Below are 8,337 nucleotides of genomic sequence, written 5' to 3'. Positions count from 1 at the left end.
CTGGTAAAATGGGGGTGTGGCCTAATATGCTAATGAGCTGTGCTGTCAAGGGTGTGGCCTAATATGCTAATGAGTTCCTGCTGTGGGGTGTGGCCTGTTATGCTAATGAGTTCCTGCTGGGCGTGGCCAACTCTGGAGCCAGCCGGAACTCCGTTCCTGTGCGTTCCTGCCCAAAAATAGCCCTGCACACACTCCTCCTGACTGGCAACTGCGAAGCAAAGTCCAAAGGAAACTGACTCCCTCTGACATGAGCTCCAGCACCTCTTTTTCTACGGAATGTCCCCTAGTTAACAGGCACGAGACCCGGGCAGACTTCAGCCTCGTTTGATTTCCTAACTGGAAGAGGGGGGGGAGCCCTACGAGAAAAGGCCGAGGGACTTGGGAATGTCCAGTCTGGAGAAGAGGAGGTTGAGGGGGGGACCCTTTTCGAAATGGCACTTGACTCAAAGTAAAGCTCAAACAGAAAGGTGGATTTTATTGTATAGGTACAGTTAAGTTAGGAATAGCGCAGGGGAGGAGGAGGGGAGGTAATTTTTTGTTGTTTATACAAATTATAATATTTTGAACAGGTAACAGGGTATGGTTGAAGCTTATATTCTTGGAGACTCCGTTCTTAACTGTGAGAGGTTTGTTTGTCTTGGAGATTTCTTTCAGCAATAATGAGTCTTAATGAGGATCTCAATAAGATCCTCATTAAGACGCATTTTGACCCACAGCTTCGCCCAATTTCCCTCGCGCTTTCGTGATCCTGTTTTTTGAGGATCACAAAACCGCGGGGGGAAATCGGGCAAGGCCGCGTGTCAAAATGCGGCCGTGCGGCTTCGAGTGGGAAATTGACCAATAGACGCAGGGCAAAGGGAGGCGGGACCGAAGCACAGTTCTTGTGTGAAATCGGTCACAGTAATTGTCGTGCAAGAATGGAATCAGCTGCCTGGGGAGGGGGTGAGCTCCCCCTCCCTGGAAGTCTTTAAGCAGCGTCTGGACAAACCCTTGTCAGGGATGCTCTAGGCTGATCCTGCATTGAGCAGGGGGTTGGACTAGATGTCCTCTATGGGCCCTTCCGACTCTGTGGTTCTAGGATTCAAGGAGAAGCCATTGAGTTGCAACAGACTCATGGTGACCCTTTCTATGGGGCTTTCCAGCCATGACATTAGCAGAAGTCACTTGCCATCGCCTTCCTCTGTGCAGCAAGCCCAGGTGGTCTCCCGTCCAAGTATTGACCATGGCAGAGATACCACTTAGCTCCCACAAAGTTTGACAAACTACTATTACAACTAATCTCCAGGTGACAGAGATCATTTCCCTTAGAGAAACTGGCTTTTTTTGGAAGGTGGTATCTCGGGCATCATACCCCGTCAAAGCCCCTCCCTTCCTCAAACCCCACCCCCTCAGGCTTCACCCCCAAAACCTCCGGGTATTTCCCAACCCTGAGCTCCCAAACCCTGAGAAGCTCAGGCCAAACTGGACTAAGCAGGCTGCCGGAATTCGAGCCAAACAACAGGATTCACTGCAGCGCCTGAGAAACAACCTCTGACCTTCCTCGCGGAAGTCTCCCTGCAATAGACAGCAGCCCGGCTTCCCTCCCTCCTGTTCTCTCCTGCAGCTGCTGCTGTCTGCAGTCATCGACCAGAAGGCAAAGAGGTCAGGAGGAAATTGCCTTTTGGACCATTCGAGCTAGTTCCTGCCTTTTGGACCATTCGAGCTAGTTCCACGTCAGCCGGATGGTTCTCTTATGGCGCTGTATGCAAATGGCTCCTTCCATCTTGTACTGGGTTTTTATGGTTTTACGTTTTAGTACGATGCAGTGGCTCAATGGGTTAAGATGCTGAACTGCAGACCAGAAGGTCGGTAGTGCAGCTGTTCGAGACCCAAGTGCCGCCTGACGGAGTGAGCGCCCGTCTCTGGTCCCAGCTCCTGCCAACCTAGCAGTTCGAAAGCAAGAAATTACAAGTAGATAAATAGGTACCACTTTGGTGGGAAGGGAACAGCGTTCCGTGCGCCTCGGCATTTAGTCATGCCGGCCACATGACCATGGAAAAGTCTTTGGACAACGCTAGCTCTTTGGCTTGGAAACGGAGATGAGCACCGCACCCCTAGAGTCAGATTCGATGGGCTTTTGAGCAAGGGAAACCTTTATCTTTACCTTTACTATGATGTTTTAATACTTTAAAGCTGGTATTGTATATATTTTATGCTGTAGCCCTCCCTGAGCCCGCCTGGAATAGAAATCAAATCAAATCAATCAGTCAATCAATCAATAAAACAAAAGATTCCAGCCTGGGCATCTCCAGGTAGCAGTGCCGGGAAAGGTCTTTGCGGGAGACGGTGCTGCTGCCAATCATGATAGACCATATTGGGCTATATCAAGGTTGTCTAACATATGGGTTGGAACTCAAAACTGGGTCATGAAGTCTCTGAAAGTAGATCGTGAGCTAGCCTAATGCCTTTTCCTTTGCTCTCTTTTGTACTTTAAGAACATCAGCGCATGGGGAAAAAACAGCAAACACACTAACAAAAAAACCGACTCACCCACAGTTGCGTCTGATCACACACTGATTGTCTGCTCCGGCAGGTTCAAAGGGAGGTGTGATTGTGCAACTGCGGGTCAAATTCCTCCGGAGGAAATAGCCCCCTTGTTTTTTCTGGCGTGTGTGACCGCAACCTTTAAGTGGGTAAGATAAAGCAACATTTAAAGGCACACAGGGGTCATTTCGAAGAAAAAGAGGTGCAGGAGCTCATTAGCATAACTCATTAGCATAACTTATTTGCATATGCCACACCCCCTGACATCACCGGAAGTGTGTCAGAAGGCAACACCCACCACTCAGCCTCCACTGGACTGTTTTGGATTGCTAGCTATCGGGGGGGGGGACACACACGCAGATCTGTCCTTGCAGAGGAGGGAGAGCTTGTACCTGAATAGAACTTGGTCTTAAATGTGCCACTGGACTGTTTTGGACTAGGGTGGGGGGGGGCTCTGCAACTTACCTGGCTGCTTCTTGCTCTGACTGAGGGCTGCTGGGAGCAGGGGGCGGGGCTTGTTGCATGTGCCCGCCCCCTGGGCTCTTTACTGCCGGAGCTCCGCTCCTGCGTGCTCCTGCAGGAAATGGCCCCTGAAGGCACAATTGGGGATCTCTGCTCATGAGACCCAATTCTGACAAGCATAAAGAGATGCAAGTTCTCAGTTTGGGGAGGTAAGGTTTCCATACATCACTAAATGCTTTCACTATGAATGAACAGTGAGATGATTCATTTTAGGAGCCAGTCGTGAAGTGTGAGAATGGCAGCCCAGGACAGCGGGGCTCTCAGAAGCACGTCATCTCAAAGGTCAGGCTTCCTCAAGCACTCCCTTCTACCAAAAGAGCAGAAAAGGCTATTTTAATTTCTTTATTTTCCTCAGAAAAGAATCTCTCTCTCTCCCTCTCAGGCGCCTTCAACTTGCTGATGATATTCTCAGTTTGCAGTCAAAGATCCATTTAAATGCAAATATTGACTTTTCGCCTATCACTGGCAGGAAGGAAGAAAAAAAAAGCCCCACCAGCTTCCTAATGGCACGTCAAGCAATCTTTTTATTACTATTATTATTTTAGATTTTAATGGCCTCCAAGCAAATTGGCTTTGAGGTTTTCTCAAAATCTCAGACTGAATCGTAACTTAATTAGGGGAAAGTTGTCACAAGGAGAACCTCGTGGCAGGAAGAAGAAGAAGAAGAAGAAGAAGAAGAAGAAGAAGAAGAAGAAGAAGAAGAAGAAGAGGAGGAGGAGGAGGAGGAGGAGGAGGAGGAGGAGATTGAATCTATACCCCACCCTTCACTACCCAAGGGAGTCTCAGAGTGGCTCACAAACTCCTCTCTCTTCCCCTCCCCACAACAGACACCGTGTGAGGTGGGTGGGGCTGAGAGAGCTCTCTTGAGAACTGCTCTTGAGATAACAGCTCTGAGAGAACTTGTGACTGACCCAAGGTCGCACCAGCAGCTGCACATGGAGGAGCGGGGAATCAAACCCGGCTCTCCCAGATTAGAGCCCATGCACTTAACCACTACACCAGAATGGCTGCAGGTGGGAGCTGCACGTGATAACCAATGCTCCCTCTAAGCTGTGGAGTCTTGTGAGCAAAAGTTCTACTTTGTGAGCTACTGGCATTAAAGCTGTGAGCAAGCAGTTTGGCTGCTGCATAAATTAGTTCTGCTCTGGAGCCATCCTTCCTGAGCTAAGACAAAAATGTGTGAGCTAGAGGCTAAAAAACTGTGAGCTAGCTCACACTAACTCAGCTTAGAGGGAACACTGGTGATAACTGAGCAATTTTAGATGTTCTGAACGACATAGGTAGCCTGTTGGATCATAACCACTGCCCCTCACTGTCAGGAATCCCACTGGATTCCGTGGGCGCCAAGGCACCTGCCAACACCTTGTCTGGTGCCCACCAACTATTTTTTTTAATGAAGTGAGTGGGGCCAGATAAGACCTCACCCCAGAAAGGCTTCTGATTGGCTAATAGAATTTGGATTGGGTGTGCAGATTTTTCTTTTTAAATACTGCTTTGGCTGCAGCTGCCACCACCACACAAGGATCTTTACTGTGTGCCTGAAATTAAGCCGGGGCAACCATTTTGTTTTGGCTCCGCCTCCTGTGGCAGCCATGTCAGAATTCCAAACGTGCCCCACGGCCCACACCCAGGCTCTGTGTGCATGCAGTTATAGGTGAAAGTCATTCATTTATTTAATTCGATTTTTTTATCTTACCCTCCCCACAAGTGGGCTCAGGGCAAGTTAAAAGGTTCCCTTGCTCGAAAGCCAGTCGAATCCGACTCTAGGGTTGCGGTGCTCATCTCCGTTTCAAAGCCAAAGAGCCAGCACTGTCCAAAGACGTTTCCATGGTCATGTAGCCGGCATGACTAAACACCAAGGCGCACGGAACGCTGTTCCCTTCCCACCGAAGTGGTACCTATTTATCTACTTGCAATGTCTTGCTTTCGAATCGCAAAAATAACTATATAATCAGATAGTTAAAACTATATTTCTCTTCAAACGCAAACCAAACACAATCAGGGTGGATCCGCTTCGACAACAATGCTCAGTTTAAGCTGGGTCCATTTGGCCACCATTGTCAGCAGGGGAGGCGGAGATAGGTTTGGATGACCACCGCCTCTTCTGGAGGCCCGGGGGAACAGCTCCGTCTCACAGGTCCTGCAGAACTGTAACCGCTAGGGGGTGGGGGGTTGCCTGCTCAAAGGGCCCCTGGCCCGCTAGCCTGGATACAGCCAGTGGGGGAACCCCACCCCCAAAGTGCCTGGATACAGCCGACATGCCTGGCGCGATGACGTCACCAGGAGGTAACGTCATCACCCTAGGCACATCACCAGGGGGGACACTCTAGCATTCTGCTTCATAGAGTTTTCAAGCTGAATGCTAGAGTGTCCACTGGCAGCATGCCTAGTGTGATGATGTCACTTCCGGGTGACGTCATCGCAGCACATGCAAGAATGTCCCAGACCTGAACCAATTCCCTCCCTACCGTCGAAAAAGGTAAGCGACCTAATTTTACACGTCAGAGTCTGATTGGGACAAAAATATGGCTGTCATCCAATGATAAGCTTATACAAAAAATGTATATAATTATCTTTTAGCAGATTATACACAGGATGAAATAGTAAAAACCACAATGATAGCTTGGATGCAGGATTTTGGATATAACCTCCAGCTAGAAAAATGGTCTAAAATATGGAAGATGATGAAATTAATGAGAGCAACCTCCTTTAAAGAATTCTAGATATAACGAATATTGAATTAGAACTACTACCAGAAATCTGTTTGTGGAATATAATCCTGAATGGTATAGAACAAAATGATATATACATTGACCTATATCCTTACTTCAGCCAGAATATTAGTAGCTAAATACTGGAAATTAGAGAAATTACCACTAAGAGAAGAAATTGTTAAAAAAATTGTTGAATGTTGCAGAGATGGATAAACTGAATACAGTATTACAGGGAAAGGATGAAAAGATCTTCCAAAACAGATGGTTGAAAGTGTATAAATGGATAGAAGAAAAATGTAAATAGTGGACCCTTAAATTTGAAAAATTATTAGATGTATGTAGATAAAATAATAAATAAAATTTTAAAAAGAAAAAGGTAAGCGACCTGGTAACCCTAACCGTAGCAAATCCCACAGGACCTTGATCTCAAAAGGGAGCTTGTTCTTAGGGCTTCCAAGTCTCCCCAGGGGGCGGAAACCCCCCCACCCCAGAGGCCCGTTCCCCGATGCCGGGGAATCGGGTCCTGGGGGGAACCCTGCCCCTGCGTGCGCGTCACAGGGAAGTGACATTATGACGCCGGGCATGCTGGGGGCGGGGCCACGGCCATACAAGGGAAAACTCTATGGTTTTCGTGCACGTGCCAGGAGCCACCCAGGAGTCCCCCGCCTGCAAGGTAATTCCGACTTGGCAACCTTACTTGTTCTACCAGGCTGGAGCCAAGACAGAGAAAGAAGCCAGACATCCTTGGGGCCATGGACAACCAGGAGATGTTGATATACTTGCACAAGAGATACCTTGACCCCTGTATCTCCATTGTATAGATAACTTATTCAGCACAAACCTTACCTGAACCAGAACCTGGGCCCTCTGTGTCAGAACCTGAACCATTCAACCAGCATAGAAAATACTAAATTCTACACATGTATCACTGTTTTAGAACTTTACTCTGATTTTGGCTCCCTGATTGGCTAGGAAGCTAACATATGGTTTCTCCTGCTGACCTACTGCCAGAAACCGCCGATCCTGACAGGTTTCCATCCCTGCTAAGATGCCTCAGGAACCCCCATTTCATTATAGCTGCTTCTTTGGGCAAATCTACGCTGATGTTCCCTTTGGCGGGGAGGGCATGGTAAAAGTCAAATCAATAATTTAAAAACCAAGATGACACGATCTCCGGCAACAGCCAAGGAATTCTCTGCTCCTTCTGCTGGCAAAGGATTTGATGCCAAGATAACCGAACAAGCACCGAACTGCTTTAAATTAGTGTTTTGTTTTCTTAATTTAAAGCAAAGATTAGCTCTTTCCATTGGGCAAGAAACAGATAAGGAGATATAGATAGCCATTGATTCTGCAATTGCAGGGGCGGGGGAATGTATGCCATTAAAATCAGGACTCCTAACATTTCCCAAGTTTACCTAAAGGCATAAATTAGCCAACGGTAGGGCTGTCATTCGCCACGGAGGGCAGGGGATCCTACTAAGACCAAGGGCACCTTCCCGACACCACTCAGCAGGCCAAAGGGTGGTGGAATGGGGAGAAGAATGTTGGCAGCACCCCAGTGCGCTGATGTCACTCCCTGTGAGCCCAGAAGTCACATCAGCACATTGCTGGGGACACTCTGGGATTTGGGCAAAACTCTATGGTTTACCTCCTCCTCTGCTTTTGCCGTGCGATCCTGCAACATCTCTCAACAATGTCTATTCCGGGGAGGACTCTCTTTCTGAAAAAGGGACGGCTGCCCCTAAAAGTCCATACAAACTGAGGAAAAGACAAGATAAGAAAAAATGAAGGCTGAAGGACTCTGAATTGTGCCTCTGAAAGTATAGCTTTTAATAATGAGATGCTCTAGGGTTTTTCTCTAATAGTTACATTTAAGACGTAAAAGATATTTTAGCAGGTCTGACTAAGTTCAAAAGATACTAGCGTTTTAAGAAAAACTTTTTACTAAAGCAGTTGTAATGATCTCCTCTCTTGGGTTTTTAGTTAGTAGTGGTTATTCTTTTCTTTCTCCTTAAATGTAATCCCCTTTCCCTTCTTTCATTGTAGTTTGTAGTTTAATTTAAAAATGCAATAAAAAATCCCCTCCGTGGGGCCAAAATAACAACAACAATGTCTATTTCAGCCCTGTCCAGCAGCTGGCATGTGGATTGGAACCAGTAGAAAAATTCTTCTTCTTCTGGGATTCTTTTTAAGCAAAAGTAAAGAGTTTCTCTGCAAAAGTAAAGGGTTTCTCCATCAGTCATCCCCAGTCCACGACACCAAGCACAGCTCTGGGGAGCTCTGCTTTTATAGAATCATAGAATTGGACGGGACTTCCAGGGCCATCTAGTAGTAGTAGTAGTAGTAGTAGTAGTAGTAGTAGTAGTAGTAATTTGATCTGTTAATCGCCCTCTCTCTGCTTCTGCAGAGTTCTAGGCCATGTACAACAAAAAGGCATAGAGAAGAGGAAGAAGAAGAAGAAGAAGAAGAAGAAGAAGAAGAAGAAGAAGAAGAAGAAGAAGAAGAAGAAGAAGAAGAAGAAGAAGAAGAAGAAGAAGAAGAAGAAGAGGAGGAGGAGGAGGAGGAGGAGGAGGAGGAG

The 8,337-nt window shown here is 47.1% G+C and overlaps 1 protein-coding gene across 1 annotated transcript in view; it reads right to left on the bottom strand.

Moving 5' to 3' along the window:
• ADGRB1 (adhesion G protein-coupled receptor B1) overlaps positions 1-8,337 on the bottom strand; it is a 184,770-nt gene that overhangs the window by 127,406 nt on the left and 49,027 nt on the right. The gene's annotated exons all lie outside the window — the stretch shown is intronic.

Source organism: Gekko japonicus, unplaced genomic scaffold, assembly GCF_001447785.1.
Source record: "Gekko japonicus isolate JY-2015 unplaced genomic scaffold, Gekko_japonicus_V1.1 scaffold2299, whole genome shotgun sequence".
NCBI lineage: Eukaryota > Metazoa > Chordata > Lepidosauria > Squamata > Gekkonidae > Gekko > Gekko japonicus.
The sequence above is the reverse complement of the archived record's forward strand: the minus strand, read 5'-3'. Positions and strand labels throughout refer to the sequence as shown.